Raw genomic sequence first — 21,239 nt, 5'->3', positions numbered from 1 at the left:
CTGACTGTAAAGAGATGCATGGGAATATGTACTGTATTCAGCTTTGGGCTCCTCACTACAAGAAGGACATCGAGGCGCTGGAGCGTGTCCAGAGAAGGGCTACGAAGCTGGTGAAGGTTCTGGAACACAAGTCCTGTGAGGAGCGGCCGAGGGAACTGGGGTTGTTTAGTCTGGAGAAGAGGAGGCCCAGGGGACCTTATTGCTCTCTACAACTACCTGAGAGGAAGGTGTGGGGAGATGAGGGTCAGCCTCTCCTCACAGGTAACTAGTGGCAGGACAAGAGGGTATGGCCTCAGGTTGCACCAGGGGAGGTTCAGGTTGGAAATTTCAAATCCAAATTATTTTAAAGGTTTGGCCTCCTGAAGTTCTAGACAGGAGTAAATAAATATCTGATTGTCAAGTATATGTTAGTTACTGAATATGGACAAAACAGTGCTATATCTAGTCATTTGGCCCAAATCCAGTAAAATCTTATTTTATCCAGATTTTTACTATATACTTGCTAAATTAATCTCTGTGAAAGCCACCAACTGGAAGGAGCAGTAGAAGCAGTACATGGGGGAGGTATGCTACAACATATGCTCTGGTTCTGCCCTTGAATAGGACAGTTCTGAAAACAAATTACATAATGTGTTGACAGAAAACTGTAATCCCTGAGGTAAATTTGGCTTCAGAAAATATTCTCGAAGAATCATTTGACGGATCCTTGGAGAACAAGGATATGGTAAGCATGTTATCTGACACTGAATGGATTTGAATCTATCCAATCTTTTTGATAAGCCTGAAGGATTTGTGATTTATAGTGGATACAGGGCAGATAATACAATATTTGATTAATTTTAGTGGGAAAATAGAGATTCTGAACCTACAGAATTATGTTCTGACACATTCATTTTTGATCCTACATCTAGCAAAAAGGGTCCAAATCTGCTGAGAGTCCTGCTGAGAATTTGGTCAAATTTAGCTCTCAGCTGAACTACCAGAAATCCAAGAACAACTATTTCAGTGAAGTCTATGTGGAGTTGCACGAAACTTACTGATAGAACCTGACTCAGTCAAGTATTACTAAGTGGTGTGTATTTTATAAATGACTGGTATGAAACTTGCCATTTCCTCATTGATGTCCGCTGGAAAGATAACAGAAGTGGAGAGCGTGTGGCTCTGGGGCTTGGCTCGTGTTTCAGTGGAATGCTTTCAGGGGTTCTTCATGTGAGAGTTTTAAAGACAGTGCAGTTTCAACAATGAAAGCTTAATACTGTAATTTTGGTACTAGCTGGATTCCACTCAAACGGAAAGTGCATAGCTCTTATGTTTTAAAACCGTTGTTAGTAACTGTAAATACAGTAGTATGTGAAACTGTAAGAACACCATTTAACTCCTAAATTCATTTGCTTGAGACCATTATCACGACAAGGTCACTGTCACGGCTGCTCTGTCAGTACAGGTCATGTGCACACTTAATATCTGACTGAAGTACTATTGCCATGGTAAATTTCATGGGGAGGGGGGTCTGGAAAGGAACTTGCGTTACATGAGCTTTGAGTATTTCCATTGTGGGAAGAGGTATTACACCTCCTAGTGAGTTAATACAGTCTGTCTTAAGGGCTTTGTGGCACTTGGGAGTAGTCATTAGTGGTCTGTGGAGAAGGTGAGACTGTTCTGAAGAGGCCCAAAGGGTGGGTGGAGGAATACAACATGATGAAGGATAGGCCAGACCCATTTCTGCAGGCATTAATGCACATGGAGGGAACTGGATGTGAACAACCAAAGGACTGTGGTGTTGAAAGGTGAGAAGATGCAGGTTGTCTCTGGACAACTAAAAGTTAAGTTTAAACTGCTTGTTTAAAAACTGTACCCTGAATTTTGCCATTTGTCAGTCTTCCCCCATTTTTTTTATTAAACCACCTCACATCTTTTTTTTTTTTCCTCACAGTTATGCCAGTAATCTGTCTAGAAATGAAGTCTGTGGAAATACTTTCTGACGCCTGCATGATTACAAGTAGTCTTGACTTGGTGTTGATCTTCATCCAGTTCAGTTAGATGCAGACTAAATTTGTACTATGTAAGTTGAATCAAAGTTTTAAGCATGTGAAGTTTAATATGCACATAGGCTATGGTTTAGCAAAACATGCTGACACACTTAACTTGTAAAATTTAGTAGCCCTCTTTCAACCAGCTTCAACCAGCTGTTACCCCAGTGGCACCTTGCCCTCCTCCAGCGAAGAGGGCAGAAGTTCCTGCTCTTGTTGCTGCTTATGGAATGGGCATCAGGAAGTACATGTGGAGCTACAGGATTGTCATACTTTCTCCACTGTCACTGCATATATATGACCATATCACAAGTATGACAACTCATCCATTTGTCCCAGGGACTCTGGAAATGTTGAGGTGGTATTTTTGCCCTGGTATCCAGCTGCACTAGTGGAACAGCAAGATTGTCTGTCATAGCAAAAAAAAAAAAAAAAATTCCCTTTTTGCTTCAAGAAATTGATTCTGTATCTTTGTTAAATACTAAAACTTTTTTCGGACAGATCTTTTACTTCATTTCAGTATTCTGTTCTTATCTGCCAAATGTTTCTACTCTGCATTTGTGAGTTCTTTTATGACACTCATTTGGTCCTTGCAGGGAAATCTTTTTACCTGCACAAACTCAAAGCAAGTCAAAGGCCACCTTGAGGAGACTAGGGTGGATGAAATTGTGGAATAACAATATCATGTTCAGAATAATGATACCTCTTCTACTTTCAATAGAAATGAGAGGTACTTCTCTGCAATGCAGAATTTTCATTCTGCTCACATTCTTTATTCTATTGATTCTAGTGCTCAAATCCTGTTTTATTGAAGGTATCCTCCCTACCAACTGCAAAATGTCAACACAGTTTACAAAATATTGCATCTTTTCTGTCACCGAATTTTATTCAATTAGATGTATAACATCAACAAACATTAAAACTCCAGAGCTTTCCAGAGGAAATAATGCAGTATAGTTTTTAATTATTTTTACTGTCCAAGGTCGTCTTTCAAATGAGGCAGAGTAAGACAACTGCCACCGACAGACATTTTTCAGCAGCTGAAAATAACTGCGGAGCTGCTGAGTATTGCTTTTATTGTAGACCAAGTCACTCATATAATTTGGCTAAATAATTATTTGACCTGACAGTCTGTGACTCCTGAGGAGCAGAGTATCTGTGACTGGGATTGTATTCAACCACTGTCTATGCTAGGATTGATTTTTGGTCTGGCATGTTTTCGAAAGTGTCTTAACTAAGAGCTAAATTCTGCTGCTTTACCAATGTTGAAGACTGTTGAATTCATGGTATCAGCAGTGTTTGTTTAAAGAATAAGGCATCACTTGGTGTGAAAAAAGATGGCAGTCATACTATACAATATTTATCTAATGCTATACAATTTCATCTGCACATCTGGAAAAACTAAGATGTTATTGAAGAATTTTTTTTTTGTGTGTGTTGGGAATATTCAGCAAGGAGCCAATTGGTTCTTGGAAATATATTCTTAAACCCAAGTAAGCTTTAAGCTGAGATAGGCTGACTGGACAGTAGCAAACTTCAGGTATCTTATTCCAACAGCCCATGGTGCTTGGGGCAAGGGCTTTTTTTGTGTTCATTGGCATGTAGTGAAACACTGGTTATTCCAGCTCAGTGGAATACAGAATACAAAATACAAAATATTGGAATACAAAAGATTGTATTGCCTTCACTTCTGTGTGGACCACATGTATTTGAGCTTCATGTCTAGAACTGTTCTTCCTCCTTGCCTTAGCTAACAGCCAAATTCAAGTCACACAACAATAAATTGGGTGACTAGATGAGCATAAACAGGAAAGCTGACTCAGAGCTCTTATTTTTCAGCAGACACAGCACAGTTCATCAGCAGCCTTTGGTGGTCATGGGCAAACCTCATCCAACCCACAAGCTTTCCCTCCCAAGCACACCAAGGAAGGGATCTGTCTTTCTTCCTCAGGGGAAGCCCCATAGCGTAGGTGAGAAGAGAAATGCAACCCACAGAGATTGGAGTTCCAGTTTCTAACTTTCTGTACCAGCTTCAGTGAAGCTGGCACTGAAATATAGATTTAAAAGGATTGTACAGGCAGTGACTCAGACTTGTTGATTTAGGGTCACTTAGGATCAGCCCACAAGAACTTCAGTGCAATGGATATACTCTATCTGACCCGCTTGAAAAGATCAGATTTAAAAGGAAGATGACTGAAATACAGCAAATGAGGGGAAGAAAAAATGAGCTAAGAGTCTAACCTAAACTAAATTTTTCAGTGCTTTTTCACTTAAATCAGTTCACTTTACACAATAGGTCAAAGGAGCTACATAATCTTTCCAAGAAAGACTTGAATTTTAACCTTTTTTTCCCCCATAAACTTATACTAGCCATGAGCTTTCCTTCTTACCTTGCTCAGTTAATTCTAATGCCAAACAAGGCATTCATTTTTGACTTAAATTGCTCCATATCGGGGCCTAATCCCCTTGATCACATTTTATGATCTGCTTAGACAAATAACACACAGTAATTTCATTTTATTAGCGCACTGATCATTTTTTTTATTACTCCAGACTTTTTAGTGATGATAAAAAGCAGGGCAAATGAATAACTACTGCAAGGTTTTCAGTTGCTCGTACAAGTGATACATTTCCAAGCAACAGCAGCACTTGGTTTCTCTTCCTTGACTCTGAAGAGAGAATTGCCCCATTGGAACTGCCAGCTGCAGAGGTATAAAAGAAAGGGCTTGTCATTATATGATCTCTTCAGAGTCTTCAAAATGTTGAGAACCTGTGTGAGTAGTGCAGGCAACCAATTATTAATTATGTCAGATTAGGTGGGAGGAATCCCAGGCTGTGTGTCTTGCATGCTTTGCTTATCCCACTACAGCCCAAAGCAGCACATGTGGTGGTGGTGGCTCCCTTTTGGTTTATGAGCGTGCAGCAGCTCTGAGACCCGTCCCTGCAACACGGCTCTCTGGGCAGGTGCTTCCACTCTTGCAGCTCGTTTTTCTCACCGAAGTGCAGCAACTTGTATTTGTCACTTTAGAATTGTGTCTTATTTTTAAAATCATAAAATTTGTCAGGATTTTATCAAACTCTGATCCTGCTTGTTAATATTATCTGCAGTAGCTCTCTACTTGGTCTCATTGATCTAGTTAATTTTGCATCCACCTAATGGTACTTTCACTCGCACCGCATGTCTAAAGCTTCCCTATGAGAATGTAATGCAAAACTGCATCAAAAGCTTTGCTAAAAACAAGGTATATGACACCTACTCCTTTTTAGCATGTCTTGAAAGGAAACTGAACTGATTTGATAATTGTTCTTGACATACATGCTAGCTGCTGTTGAACTCCTTGTTATTGTCCTTGTGCTTATAAGTACTTTTTAATAAAAGTTCCAGATTTTTTCTGTGTATAGAAGCTAGGCCAATTGCTCTAAAATTTTCATTTCTGTTTTGCTCTTCATAAACAGATGTGGACCCACAAGAAAGAGGGTATCTAAATGTATGCATGACGTGATATGGTATAATAGACCAAAAGTTTGTAGTAGTGCTGGCTTTTGTCCGGGTAAAACTTCATCAGCTGGAGTTGAGGTTTGTAAAAGAAAACTGTCCAGAACACTGCTGTTGTTTTAGTCAAACACCTTCAGCAAACACCTTCAATTTTGATGTAGGAAATGACTAAATAATTTGGATCTGAGGGCATTTCTACAAAGCTTTTTAAGCAATATTGTTTCTTTTAAGAACCTGGTAAGGTGGAAAAGGTAATTTCCTTTAGAAAGTACTATAGGATCTAGGACTACCGGAGCTAGGACATGGGACTGTCATTATGAAGAGTTTTAACAACATATGAATCTGAGAAAATTACCTGATGCAAGCCCAGATTTTTAAAACATTTGTCACAAATAATACTTAGTTCTAGTAAGTAATCTGTACCTTAGGATTGCTTGGACGGTTTTAATGCTGGCAATAGAGCAAGTCAGTTATTTTCTTCTGTTGCTTTGTTTTTCATTGGAACATATTGTCTCAAACATCAACTATTTGTAGGTTTTTGAATGAACCATACATTTTTTCATGAGATATTATAAAAATGTTGTTTCTGCAAGTTCAAAACACATTATAGCAATGTTATTATTTTAGGGTTGTTACTAAATAAGGATAACAGCACTGAATATATGAAAGATTAATAAAATGCTTGAAAACTCAGTGTTAAGATATTGTATTTGTTTAACCAAGATAGAGGATGGAGGAAGAGGTCGATTAATTTCTAAGAATTAAAAGGCTATGAAAAATGGAATAATTGCCTTAACTTTAAGAAAAACTTATTTAGATTAAGTATAAATGTATTAATTATATGGATATGTAAGAACCATAAAAGGCTACCTGTGGAGGCTGTGAAATACCCTTTACTGTAGTATTTTAATAATAGGTTAGACAAATACCTCGCAGAACAGCGTAGCTATGCTTGACCTTATATCAGTTTCAGAGCATGAATGGGATGACTTCTTCAGGTTCCTTTTATCTCTTTGATTACTTTTGTAACAAATACTGAAGTGGTCACACCTAAATTAAATGTTTAGAAAAAGGTAAAATGGCATAGGTCTGATATCTTCATGCATCAGTTGATTACAGAACCAGACTTCAGTAGGTGCTATAGAATAGAAGCTAATTTTTAACTAACCGTAGTCAGGATTTGGAGAAAATTTCAGCAAAGACACTATTATTTGTGACAGAATTTATGAAGATGGGCCAGTAAAATATATCTTCAAAAGAGCTATGTATCGTAGATCATATACAACTACTCCTGTCCTGATTGTTTTTCTTATTGTGTCTGTACAGCAGAATCGCTGAACTCCACTGAATCAGTTGCTGTAATTTTCACCATGTGAATGTGTTTTGCTCAGTTTTTTTCATTTTCTCTTGTTCTTTGTTTTACTGTTACTGAAAACCCATGGATCACACCAAACTGTTATTGAATTATGAAAGAAAAATATATGTAAATTCTATGCATAGTGTAGACAATCTGAGTTATTAAAACATCATCCTACTTACTGATGAAAGAATACCTATCGACAGATGCTGTGAAAGGAACTTTTAAATGTGCAAAACAACATGAATATAGGGGTATAATATGTAACAATGTAAAATGGCTTTCAGATTCTCTAATAGATTAATGTTTTTTTACATCAGCCCACACAATCAATATTGCCTTGTTTCTGTCTATTATAATACCATAGTTTATGCTTCTAAAAAGCTGTGATTAAAAGCATTCTTCCCACAAATATATCTTAAACTAATTGGTTTTCTCTGATAGAGCTTATCTAACTAAAAATCTCATGATTTCAGCTGTTCAGGGACACATCATTGCATCTGGGATGAGAGGGATGAATCATGTCTTCTACCAAAGAAAAAGAATATTATGTGTTATTATTTCTTATTTGTATGGCACCAAGAATGACCCAGGTGCTATAGACGTAGGTAATAAAACAAAGGGGAATGAACTCCAATGCAAATGATCCCATTCCACACAAAAGCGGATCCAGGCGTAAGGAGGGAATGAGCTGAAAGAAAACTGATAAGTAGTTTTTAACCCCAAGACTCCACAATTATTATGTGGAATCCATTAGTGCTGTGAAGTAGCAGGGTGCAGGGTGATGTTACAGGGCTGACCCCCCCAGCTCATTACAAGGTGATGTCATTTGTATTAACTTGAGCTTGTGTCTTCTGGAAGCTCTAGTCATCTTCCCCAAAGGTGGAGAGAAAGAAACACCAGTCTCCCCAAATATATCGAAGGAGAGAGTTTGCAGGATTGTGCACTCAGTGCCCATGTGAATGGACTTTTGAGTACTGCAATCATGACTTCAATGGTCAGTACTTAGAAAGATTATGGAACTTGCACACATGCTTTATGACTGCCAAAACAACATATAAACAATATGAAATGTTAGGTATAAAAATGCATAATTGTTGTCATCTGTAATTTCAGGAACTTCGCAGTTGACAGTAACTGCTTAAAACAAAAAAGCATCCTCATTCATAAACTTATTGTATACTCTGCTGTGAAAGTATAATTTTGAAAAGGGCTATTAATGTTTCTTATATACAGAGAGGGAGTCCCTTGGCTTTAACAAGTGGTATCAGTAACTTATCCTGTCTCCTTTTATATAGGGGAATTAAAAAAAAATATCCATTTTTTAATACATGAAATCTGGTTATTATAACACTTAAAAACCTATATTCTCTAAAGATCATAAAATGAAAGGTGACAGGAAATCCAGCCATTGTGGCAGTTCTGAGCTGAAGGTACCCTCTACTCTCTAGTGAAATGAGTATCCCTGTGACAGTGCTCCCCCCACAGAAACATCAGAACACTTCTTCTTGAACACTTCTGATTGTCAGGTCTGTCCCTGCCCCCCCCCCCCTTTTTTTTTTCTTTTGAAAGAAAATGGGGAGAGGACTGGATCTTGTCTGTTTCTGATCAAAATAAGATTATTTGTGATTTATGTTACGTTAAATTATTTTCATAGCACTGGGGAGTGTGCAAAACTATCACGAATGTATATTTGAAGCAGGGAAATTTGGATAATTGACAAGAGGGTAGTATAGGAAAGAAAATACAAACAACTTGAGTTTCACTGCTTTTCATTTCCTTTTTGGAATGGAGTTGGTGAGGTAGAAATGAGCCAGAAAACTATACAGGCAAAATATAGCCATTGGCAAACATTCAAAAATGAATAAGGGCCTCAAAATTGAGCCAGTAATTTAAAGGATGTTTTGGAAAACTTCTGTTCCTTCTAATGGAGCTTTTGAGCTTCTTAGGGGATGTGTTTTCAGTTTCTCACTGTAGTCATGAGGATTTTTCCTTTTTCCTGTAAACCAAAAGCCGAGCTTCTCACAAAATCACCAGATTCTATCATTAAAACTTTGCCCAGAAAAACTGAATATACTAAAACTGAGAGACTGGGCAATGTTAGATGGAAATCCAAAGGAATTAAAGGCAAAAAAATAACCCAGCACAGAATAAGAAGACTGAAGGGGGAAAGAAAGTGTCAGATTCAGAGACCGGAAATGTAACTTGCCCATCTAATACTTTACCTCTGATATGTTGTTGGCCATGAGGAACAGGTATCTTAGATATAAGACCCAACACAAAATTCTTCCTGAATGTAACCCTTTTAAGCCCCGCTTCCATTTTTTTTGTCAAGTTCCTCCATTTAGTGAGTCATAGAGCATTCAGGTTTCTTTTCTCAGCTGCAGTGTGACCCTCTGCATGTGGGCTCTTCAGTTCTCGCTGTCGTTGAGGCACACCTTTGAGACTCGTCTCCTTTTGTGGCATCCTTTTCTTGTGAATCTCAGGGCTTGTGCCAGCGTGCATCATGTACTGAAAGATGACTGACTCTGTACTGGGGACACCAGGGATGCTGCTGAAAGCAGGTGGGTCATGCTGTGTTTTTTCAGATAGGTAAGGTGAGATAGTGGAACAGGCTGGTGACAGGAAGACGAGTCACCCTGAGGAGTTGGTGCTGTAGGAAATCAAGGAAGTAGTTTGTCTATGAAACCTAAAGGAATGACAGCTTCCCAGTTCTGTTCTTCTTCTAGATGCTGCTCTGTGCCTCTAAACTAGAGAAGTCCACTTATTGTAAAATACCAAGATTTCTTGTAAAGATTGTCCTGTCTCAGTTTCAGGATCTAACTAATGGCCTGTGATAGGAACAGATAGTCACAAGCCCCCTGCCACCTGCCCCATCAAGGGGAACTGAGTAAAAGGCAAAACTACTGACACAAACACCTGACTCAGATAACATCAAATACAAAGCACCGTGAAGTCCTGCATAAAGTACTTCAAATGAAGAGATTATACAGACCGTAGGCTCCTGCAAATTTCTGTTTTGTTGGGCAGTAATTATAATTTTAAAGAAGTGATAAAGAGCAAGACACAGCAGGATGTAGCATGCACAAACTGCCATGTTCTTCAGATCACTGATATACCAAATGGTTTGTGTTTTACAGAAACTTCTTTCAGTAACATGATGTTGCTTCATTTTATAACAGCGTGCTGGGAAACAACTCTACCGCAGGAGGGGTGTGGTTAAAGCAGGGCAACACCAGCTGTAATAGTGCTGAAATACTCTGCCTGTACATATGATTCGCACCATGTCTTTCACAGGTAGAGCAAGATGAAGAGAAATTAATAGTTTTACCAGATAAATGATTTTTCTACTCAGGAGGACTACCTGTGTAAATGGGCTTTTAAGCAGACAGGGAAACAGCGATCATACTTTCCATCATTAGTGATGGTACCAGAATAATATCAGAAACTGGATATCATAAAACAGCCTGAGGTCATGGAATACAAAGTGGGTGATAAGTATGTGGATATAAATGAGTTACTTGACTGATACTTACAGGGAATAAAATTATTGAGGCTGTATCCTCAGCTGGTGAAAACTAGGTTGGCTTAATTGGCTTAAACAGGCAACGTTGTTTTACTCAGATTTTCATCACCTGATTTAGTGGCTGTAGTTTTTAATCCAAGCAGGACAAGAAACAGAAAACTAACGTGGACTTTGTGTGGTGTGGCCACAGAGTGGTTACGGCAGGGAGGGGTTTGTTAAATAATCCTTTCGCTTGCTTTTGATATGATTATTACCTAAACGATCACATAAAGGATGATGGTGATCGTGTTCTCTCCTGGTTGCCAAGCAATTAGAATTCCACAAGAAACAGAATTTGAAAACTCCCCAAGTTGCTCCCGCACAGCATGGAGACGCCGAGGCAAGGATGAAGGCTCTGGGGGGCTGCGGGCAGCCAGGGCAGGCAGGGCTGGGGGTTGCTGCCTGCTCTCCTCTGCCTTCTGCATAAGTAATGGCTCTGTCAGCCCCAGGCTAGCTTCCTCTGTGATGAAAAAGCAATATATAAGGTAATGCTCACCCTATTTAAAAAAAAAAAGAGAGAAAAGAAAAATAAAATCTGACTGGAATGGAAATAGACGTACAGTGAGTTTCCTGTTTTTTCCATTTCCCCTGCCTGTGTGCAGACTTCTAGGGTTCGTTTACTACATTTTTTTTTATCTGCACCTTCATTTTAAGTGCTGCTTGTTTTGCCCCCCCCCCGCATATCCCATGGATTCTCTCCCATGGCATTAATGGACTTAGAGAATTGTGTGGCAGAAGCTAAATTTAAATAAGCTGTGGCTCTTTGAAATTTTCTTTGATTCAAGTTAATGAAAGACAAGAATTTTACTTTAAAGTTTTTCTGTTGCAAGACTTGGAGGCTAACGCATGAGCTTATTTTGATGCTTTGAGATCTGGAAATATGTGTGGGGGTGGTACTCCTGTCTTGAACTTCACAGTTTCTAAAAGGAAGAGGAGTTTCTGCTTGCGGTCTCTCAAAAGGGGGTTTTCTGTCCCTGAGTTTCTATCAAAAGGCTGCCTTAAGTCTTGGCACCATCTATGGAGTCTCTAAACTATGTGCAAATATTTCAGCCACACATTGAACCATTGCAATTTTCAATCACAATTCGGGTACAGAACTTATCACTCATGCCTTTGCAGGCAATGCAGAAGTATAATGCAGTAGAAGGCCAAACTTGCTTGTGGTGTACAGTTTTGTCTTTAATGCCTAGTGCCAATAAATCCTTTGACGTACCTTATATATGAAGATATCTACCTATTTATTATGAGATAAATATGTATACAGACTTAGCATGATTTGCCTGTATATAAAATTTCTCACCCCCACCCCCCCTATTAATATAGAAAGGAATCTCACAAATCTGAAAATTATTGTGAACCCCATATTCCTACAGTGATTAACTAAATGCAAAGGGGATATAAATAATACAGTAGTGTAATCTTAATGGAATTCTATACGGCATGTGAGAGTAGGGGTTGTGACCATTGAGATCCTTCTAATTTTCTCTCCTTTCTGTGTGTTATTGCATTTTGCTTTCATTTATATGTTAGGTGTGATAAAGCAGAAAGAAGTAGCAGATGGTGAATAACCAGGTAAAGTGGTAATGCTTCACTGTAAATCCTTATTTTTGTTTGCTCTTCTGCTGGAGCACCATCCCTTGGTTCCGTGTGGAAATTACACCCCTGTTCATGAGCATCCTGTCTTCAGAGCATTGCTTTAATCTAGCATCTATGGAGCGAGGATGATAAGATTTGGCAAGTAGGAGCCCCTGGTCCAGAACTACAAATCAGATTTTTTTTTTTTTATAACAAGCTTAAAGGAGTGACAGAGAACAATAGTAGGTTAGTCAAATTGCATTTTGTGTCTTTGTTATACCTATAGAAAGTACAGAAGATTTAGTTTTATGGAGTAATTTGTGACAGACATACTGGAGAGCTTGTTCAACAAAGATAAACCCTGTTTAAAAAAAAAAAAAAAGCCTGTGAGGAAAGAGCTGTTCTCTATTGCTGTGTGCATCAAACATGTGCACATGTTCTAAGACAGACCAAAGAGGGCAAAAGACAATAGGCATGCTGAAAGTGATCTTCGGGTGACAGCTAAAGGGAAGAGCAACGTGAGCACTGCTGGAGTGGTGGCTCACTGTGGGCCACCAAACCAGGGAGCTCATCCAGGTGAAGCACTTGGTGAAGAGCTGTGGACAGAGTAACATGAGACATGGTACTGTGATAACAGGGAGGTTGAACTGAGCAGGGAAAGAGGATACAATTTTTTGTTTTTTTTTGACTTCATAAGGGAGAAGAAAGATTTAGGGAGAGAGACTTGTCTAGCCTTGATTGTAGCTGCTAGGTAAGGACTGGCTGAAAATGTTCAAGTTGTAGGTAATCTGCACGAAGAGAGGCAAAACATGATGGTCTGTGATCTCTGGGAAGATCTCTGCTATACTTGACAATCAATTTCTGTTGAAAGAATGCATCACTGGACAATAAGTCTGCCAAGTGTATTCAGAAGCCTGATGAAATCTTTACACAAACAAGTGATGTTAAATGCACAGCTGTTGTCTGGTATGGAGGTCCTGATGAAATCGGAGCAGTAAATCCACATTTTTATTGAAGCATTATTTCATAAAAGCATCAGGTCTTGATCTTTATGACACTTTGTTCTCACTTGCTTTTCAAATGAACATTTAATTTGAATTTTCTAAATACTGCTTAGTATTTTTATTCATTCACAACATGCATTCTTCTGTGTTCTCATGGAGGCAGAATTGTATTCATCACAAACGATTGTTTTAAGCACATTTTAACAAATACCCACAGTATACAGTCATTTAAAAGCAAGTCTGCAAAGAATTGTTTTGTAAATGAAATAAAATGCAAATGGTGAGCATAGACGCAGTGTTACAAAGATGATAGCTTACACCTTCCATTCTCAGTTGCTAACGTTATTACTAGTTGTCATGTCTGGCTGAGCTCTCTGTAATTCTAATGTAACTGTGTACATCCTTGTCATGAGGCATACAGTTTCTCCTACCTGCTTCTGCCTGTAGAGAAGTTGAGCAATGCTCAACTTGATTTGATTTCTTGATTCCTTTTATGTTCCCGAAATACTGAAAGTGATCAGAAGTTGATTAAATTTAGGGTCGTCTCTTCAGTAGATCTGGAGCTGGGTGAATTAAAATTAGGAGGGAGTTACTGTACATCCAGAGAGACAAAGTTTAAGATAAAAAAGTTTCAGTTTCTGTGGAAAACACTTTAGAGGGAAGAAGGGGAGAGGTTTTTCCCCCCACTGATCCTGAGTCTAGATTGCTGCTGGAGGCTTATCCACACCCTGATATCTCAGGTATTAGTTACCAGCAGTTAGGATGGTTTTACTTCACTTCTGAAAGCAGGTAAGGATGGTTTGGAATAAAGCTGACCCCTTACCTCCTGGAACTGGTCATACTTCCAGCTCATGGAGTACTGTTTGCCTTTTAGGAATAGTTGAGTGGAGCTCTATCAGTTGCTGACCACAAACAACACTAAAAAAATCAAAGTACTCATAAGCATGGTTAGATTAGAGCAAGCATTGCAACATTTATGGGCTTGCAGAGGCATTTCTGGCAGTCTCTACACAATGGCATAATACTTTTGTGCACATGAAGATGTTTTTCTTACTGGGGGGAGGGTCTTTTTTTCCCGGTATTATCAATCAGATAGTAATTTTGACTGCCAGGTTTTCATCTGTCATAATCTACTTTATACAATCCACCTAAATAATAATTTAACAAAACTACTACTAGACTAGTTTTCATTATTATAAGTACGGAGGCAATCAGATCTAGTTTGTTTATATTTCTTAATTCTTTAAAGTGATTTTTTTAAAGGGATTGCATAATTGGGATTAATTAAAATGACCAGGTTTGCAGTTGCATCTGCTAAAGAGAGTAACAGGCATATTTCTCCAGCTGTTTAAAGGTAACTCTATGTCCACAAGTTCTCAGTAAGGCAGTGTTGGAAAGACAGTTTTAGAAGCTTGCCTCATGTCTCTATTCCCTAAAATAAATAAATAAATAAATAATTTGATTTTAGTAGCCATAAGTTACCATTAATTTTCCTAAACTTATTTCCTTCCTGCTGTATTTAAGATCAAGCCAGATCTGCTATCTATCTACAAATCACCATGGCTTTACAACCAGTTCTGCCATCCAGCTACCAATCATGATGACTTCAGCCAGGAAATTAGAAGCAGGCTTAATTTTTTGGAAACTAAAAGATTCTTAAACCACTTACTTCAGCTGTCTTTCATGACTCAACTTGTGATTCTGTTTCTTGTAGCTTCTGGCTCTTGGACTCTGTCAAGGCATAACATAAAGCATATTGTCACTGACTCAAATTCTGGCAATCAGAATGGTTGTATGTATTTTTCCTTTTAAAGAAGAATTATCTTGATTTAAAAAAAAAAACAACAAAAAAAACCTAGGAGTATGCATTTTAATAACAAGATCAAGAACAGGAAAATAATGCTGGAGGAAACGTAGTATGCTAACAGTATATATTTACCAAAGTGCCTTAGAGTATTTTAAATGAATTTCTCTTAATTACTGTGACTATTTCCAGAACTTCATTGATAAGCAAAACTTTTATCCAAGCCTTTTTTCTTAAAAGTCACTTCCAGAATACATTTCCAGAACTAAAATTGAAGTCTTAGTAAGAATCAAAATGTTAAAACTCAATCATCTTCACCTCTGGTAATTAAAGATAATTCAAAGTTATCGTGATTGTTGCTGCTAAGCTTACGCCAGAGGCATGGTTCATCATGTGTTTCAGCCATAGAAGGATGGTTCCCCACCCTTATCTTTGCCTGTTGCTGTGTGCAGATATTTATGGAACTCAGTAGTTGGGAATTTACAGGGACTCACTGTTCCACAGTATTCAATAACAATCTGTATTTTAAATATTAGTTTTGTGTTGTTGATCAATATTTAAGATCAGTACACTAGATTTATTTTAATACATATAACATTATAGATGTTCATATTATTCTTAATCTCTTATAATTTCATATGGCAGTATATTTTTGAGTCACTTTGGGGATAGTAAGAGCAGAAATATATATTTGTATACATATTTTGAAGAGGTAGATATGCATACAGCTGGATATTCTAAGGCATCTGAAAAAGAACCAAGCCTTACCTTTGCACTGTACCAAGTTTGCTTGATTTTGGCAATCTCATGGGGATACCTTAATATATTTTAAAATACCTAAGGTAATATGTTCTAAGGGACAGATTGTGTTGTTATTGCTGAAGAGGTACTTTCCTTTACAAATAGCTCATTATTTTTCAGCATGGTGCCCTTATGTAGTCACCCACTGATTTCAATAGGTGTAACTCTAAAGCACTTCAGAGATGCAGGTTGTCAGAAGAGAATTAACTTGAAATCTGCACAAAGATTAAAAAATAGAAGAGTAAATTTTAGATTTCAGTTTAATATGAAAACAGCATTTAAATAAGAAGTCCTGAAAGCCTCAAAGTCTGGAAGAACTGTCTGTGTCTGAGAGACTCAGGGTCAGGAAAAATATTACTTGAAAGAGCTAAGACTGACTGAGCAAACACTCGATCTGTGCACCTGGAGTACATGAGCATCCATACTAGGCATTACAAGTAAGCTCTTTCTGTGGTGCAAATCAGCTGCAGCAGGCAGCTTTTCTCTTTGAGCTATTGTCCTTTTAATGTTTTTGTTGAACAACCAAATATTCTCCTTGCTTGTTTTATGAGATCATTGCATATATTCAGGAAGATAATTTCTTGCTTATACGTGGAACTTGTACATTCCTTATAAATCTATCTAAAGATGTCCTCTGGAGATATTTACAAAGATGACTCAGTTTAGTTGTATATTTGACAGATTTCTTGTTATGTATCATTTATAGTGAAAGGAGAATTCATCTGATAGAAAAAGAAATCTGATGCTCTACAAAGTGTGTTTTTGCTGCCAAAAACTTCATGCATATGGACTGGCTCTGAGTTTGACAGTGTGTGAGGGGAATACCAGATGTCAACTAATCAATGTATACTGAAACTCCAAGAACACATTTACCAATAAGAAGTTACTTTTTTTTTTTTTTTCTTCCTGTGAGCGGCTGGAATAGGCTATTCAACAACCACACTGGTTATGACTTGGGCTGTATCTTGAACTTCAAGGGAAAATATATTATTGGAGAGAGAAGTCTTGTCTCTCTTCTTATTGGGAACAACATAGTAGTGAATTTAGTAAGGATATTGAAAATCCTTCAAATGAAGGATTAAAATGTTATCATAAATCACTACATAAAAAAATCAATCATGTACAAAACCTCAGGATTTATAGATCAGAAGTATAAATTTAAAGCAAGCTAAAACTTTGCTATGTAAGTAACAGAATGGTGGACTTCAAATCAGTTGGCTCTACGATGAAAAGGTTAAAGATTTTAAATATTTAACAAGATGTAACTTTTAACCTTCACTTCTCCTGGGAAGCAATCTAAACTCTACCCAGATCATTAAATTAATCCTTAGTGGCCTCTGTAAAATCAAAATTTCATTTCTTTAGCATGCAAATGATACTATTAATGCTTGAAAATATACAGAACAAAAAAATTATCCACCTGTCTAGTCTGGTAACAAGACCAAGTATTTCAGACCAGATATTATAGACACACAACCTAAAGGTAATTTATAATTTAGTATTGCAATTAGGTGGCAAAGACTAGCTTTATTTGAAGGATAAAATGATTAGTGTCTTTCTGGAAAGCATATGCGTGTGTACTGTAAATGGAACAATATAAGGAAAAAACTATATTTCCGTGGAAGATTTTAGTATCATTTTGATTTTGCAGTAAGTTTTTGGAAGTACCTCTGGGGTACCATTGTACTGTCCTCACTTTTTCTGCAAACATTTCTGCAGAATCAGACATTTGGCCATGTGCTTCACTTCCAACGTTTGTCTTTATCAAGTGTAAACCAAGTGAGAGCATCTGTGATGGGCAGAGTATGTTTTGGAATCCTTGATGTGGCCTTAATTTCAGGAGACGTGGGTGACTGAGGTGAGGCCCTGCAGAGGAGGGAACAGCCTTGGCCAGGGGAAGCTCTCAGCCCGCAGTTATCAGTGGGGAGGTGGCGGTGAGGAGCTGCACCTGCATCTCCTGTGGGGATGTGCTGAAGGTCTGTGCAGCTTCTAACAGTAGGAAGCTCTGAGCACCTGAAACTACCCCAGAGCCATGATACTGCAGTGGACAGAACTGTTCACCCTCCCCTTCTGCTTCTATTTTGTCCTGTCCAGTCACTTTGCCCTTTCTTTATTCTGTCTAATTCAGATGCTTTGGCTTTTCTCTATTTAAAAAAGTTATATTCTAAAGACATCTGTCTATTCTGAATTTTAAAGTGTTTTGGTCATCCACTATAAAGGCAGAAAGTCCAGGTGGGTCTAATTGAAAGTTTGCGCTAAGCTGGGGTCCTGTCACAAACATTCATGCCCTTAAGCTTTTGTTCAGTTCAAATGAACAAGGATGCTGATGCGAGTAATTGAAGAATGTGTAGGGGAGGCTAATGCTAAGTAACCTAAAAGACATCTCTGATTAAGTGGGTTTATGTTCTGTTTTTGAAACAACCTCCATATTTTGGGAAGCTTTAGTTCAAATCTAGACAGCCTGTGATTAGTCTTTTGCTGCTTAATGAACCAAAAGAGGCCTAATGGAGTTAAACTAAATCAAAAGACTGCAGTTTCTTCAAGAAGAACTGTAGCTTAAATATGGCTATGTGGCATGATTTTAGGGATGTTTAGATTTAGTTAGAATCAGATATCTTTGTTCTGTATTTTTTCCTGCTAAATTTCCTTCAAATATTTGCATTATTTTCAAGATAATACAAACAGGCGTGTTGTTGAAAAATAACAAGAATGTCCAAGCAACAAATACTTGTTGCAGTTTATTGCCGTCTCTGTTTCATTATGTGAACAATATTTTAACACTCAGTAAATACTACGTGAACAATATTTTAACACTCAGTAAATACTACGTCAAAACAGCCTAGTAATCAAGTCTGCTAGTATTTCTTCACTTACAGAAGCTAATGATAATCTCTCTTCTTTCATGTCACAAAGTTAATAGCAAATCCTGATGGTAGCCTAGAGCAAACGGAGCTGGGTAGGAGCAGATAAGGATGGCTGGAAAAAGAAGGCCTTCTGGTGCTCTCTGGCCTATGCCACAAATAGATGGTTCAAAAAATGGTGGCATAAAAGCACTTTCTGGACTACAAATGGGTCGCAGCTGATTGTGAACACATGAATGTATTTGTGTTGGCTCTTCCCGTTTCTTTGCTGAGAGGATCTGAACACTGGGAAGAATTTTTGCATAATATTTTTAGAGTAAGTTTTAGTCATATTTGAAGAGTAGTAGAAGTAATTTGGGTAGTATTTTACTACATAAATCCTTCATAAAGACCTGAGAAGAATGTTCTTAGTTCTCCCCAACAAAGTATTATTAAATAAAAGGTACTTACAGTGGCTTTGGTCTCAAATATGCATACGTAGGTAAGCTCAGCGTTGATTTGGTAAGCATGTCAGTGAATGAATAAACAGGTATAAAAATATGTATTTGCTAGAGGTGAGCAACTTAAACTGTAGAAGAACTTTTCTGCTGGAAAGTATTTACTTACTCTTAATGAAAATTATCGAAACTAGATTTGTTTTATTGCTGAAATAAGAAAAACATATTTGGGCACCCTGACTTTTTAAGACAGCTTTCTACTACTTAGGGCTTTATATTACTTACAGAGAGACTTTTAAAACTAAACCTTTCCACAGAGTAAGAAAACAACTTCTTATGGCTATGAAATAATCTTTAAAATATATGTGGTAGCATGCCACAAAGTCATATGTTAACACATCAGTGACTTTGAAAACTTCATAATATTTTGGAACATTTTGCAGTATTTTGCATTTTGTTGAAGTTTGATCCCAAATTTAACTGTGTTATTGAGAAGAAATACATTCATCTGTATTCCAAAATCTTCAAGATAAAAGTGAAAGAGGCTGTCTCTTATAATGATCTGGGAATTATGTTTTTTTTTTTCCTTGTAAGATTGTATTGTAGATTGTATTTGACTGCTTACACTTTCTAATAATTTAATTCTGTATGACAAGTTTATGAACTTCTCAAACATTCATACCAAGCTTTTCAGAGGATCTTTTTTTTTTTTTCGCTCTTACTTGGGCTGATTGGTGATTGTGGACAGTCAAGCCACTGCTGAGAAAAGACACACTAATAGTTGACTTAAGAACATTTATATTTCTGGCCTTATGCTGAGATGTACTTTAATTTTGATAAATTTTATGATAAGTTATGTGGAGGAGGAGAGGAACCAACAAAACCCTACAATATCTTTGGAAAATCTTCTGTGATATAATATTTAATAAAAAAGGATGTGAAAGTGGCAGTTTATTTTTGCTTATGGCAAGCAGAGTTGCTCAATTTGAAAACAGTTTTCATCAGAGGTGTCTAGGCCCAAAGCAGCCCCAGGTCTCTGCAAGAATAAAATCCTTTTTGATATGGGCAGAGTGCTGCTCTCATGAACTGGATAGATACAAAACAGAATAGAGAGTATATAGACTATATATTGTAATGGAAGAGGTGAGAAGATTATTATCGGTGAACTAAAAGGTTCCAGATGGAACTTTGAGTTTCTTGTTCCTGTTTTTCTTTTGCACTCCTCTTGGGGCAAATCTTTCAATAGGAAAAAAGGATTCCTGAGAATCTAATGAAAGCAAAGGAAATTCATTATCTGTGATATTGCCTGGTTCCCACCAAGTGATTTTCCTTGAAGTTAAAATTATTCATTGAGAAGAACTAATTTTGGGAATCCTAAAGCAATGATTAGTGGACTGCATGAAAAGAAGAATTTATATGATGTATTTTTATATAGCTAGTATGAAGATAGCATGCTACTCCGTGACTAAATTTAAAGTGGTGAACTGGTTTAAAATATATAATATATTTATATATTATATTATATATATTTATAATTATATAATAATATATGTAAATTTCAACAATATTTCCATAGCTGATAAGCAAATAGGAAATTCAAATAATTTGAAATGAATGTCAACATTCTGTTGTGGAAATAAATGGAAACAAGCTTCTCTTTTTATGTTAATTTCAGTTTGCTATATATAGAGATAGAATGAGAGACAAGGTAGTAACTTATACGGAAAAAATTGAAGGGAAAAACTTATGATGGCTATTTTGAACATTAAAAAGAAATAGTTACGTTCAAGAGCTCATTCTATAAACTGTTGACCTCACCATGTTTTATTGAAGCATGTATGACGTATGTTCCTGAGTTTCATACCTTTGTATATTGAGGATAATCACCCTTCCACTTATTGCCTACTCTTGCCAGAGCTACGATGTTTTATGTGAATATATTATAACACATCTTAATGTGTGGATAGTAGGATATGCAGAGGGCCAAAATATTTTGTAGCCTTGATCAATATTTCATACTAATAAACCTAGACATGGTGCTTGCAGTTACTGTCCATTTGAATAAGATATGTATAACCTGGCCTTTCTCGTGCTTTCACAGTTAGTATGGAATATGTCTGAGTAGCAGGAGGTCATATTTCACAAGCACAAATCCGGGGGGGGGGGGGGGAGTGTTGGTTTATGTACAAATATACATCTGTCTGCTTGTTGATTGTTGTGAAAAACAACATACAGTAGGGATCAACAACTCTTGGGTTTGGGTCCTGTCTCAGTCAATGCTGAGTTTTGCGTGGTGTGTTTTTGTTTTG

The sequence above is a fragment of the Anser cygnoides genome, chromosome 8 (assembly GCF_040182565.1).
Source record: "Anser cygnoides isolate HZ-2024a breed goose chromosome 8, Taihu_goose_T2T_genome, whole genome shotgun sequence".
NCBI lineage: Eukaryota > Metazoa > Chordata > Aves > Anseriformes > Anatidae > Anser > Anser cygnoides.
Note: the sequence above shows the minus strand (reverse complement) of the source record.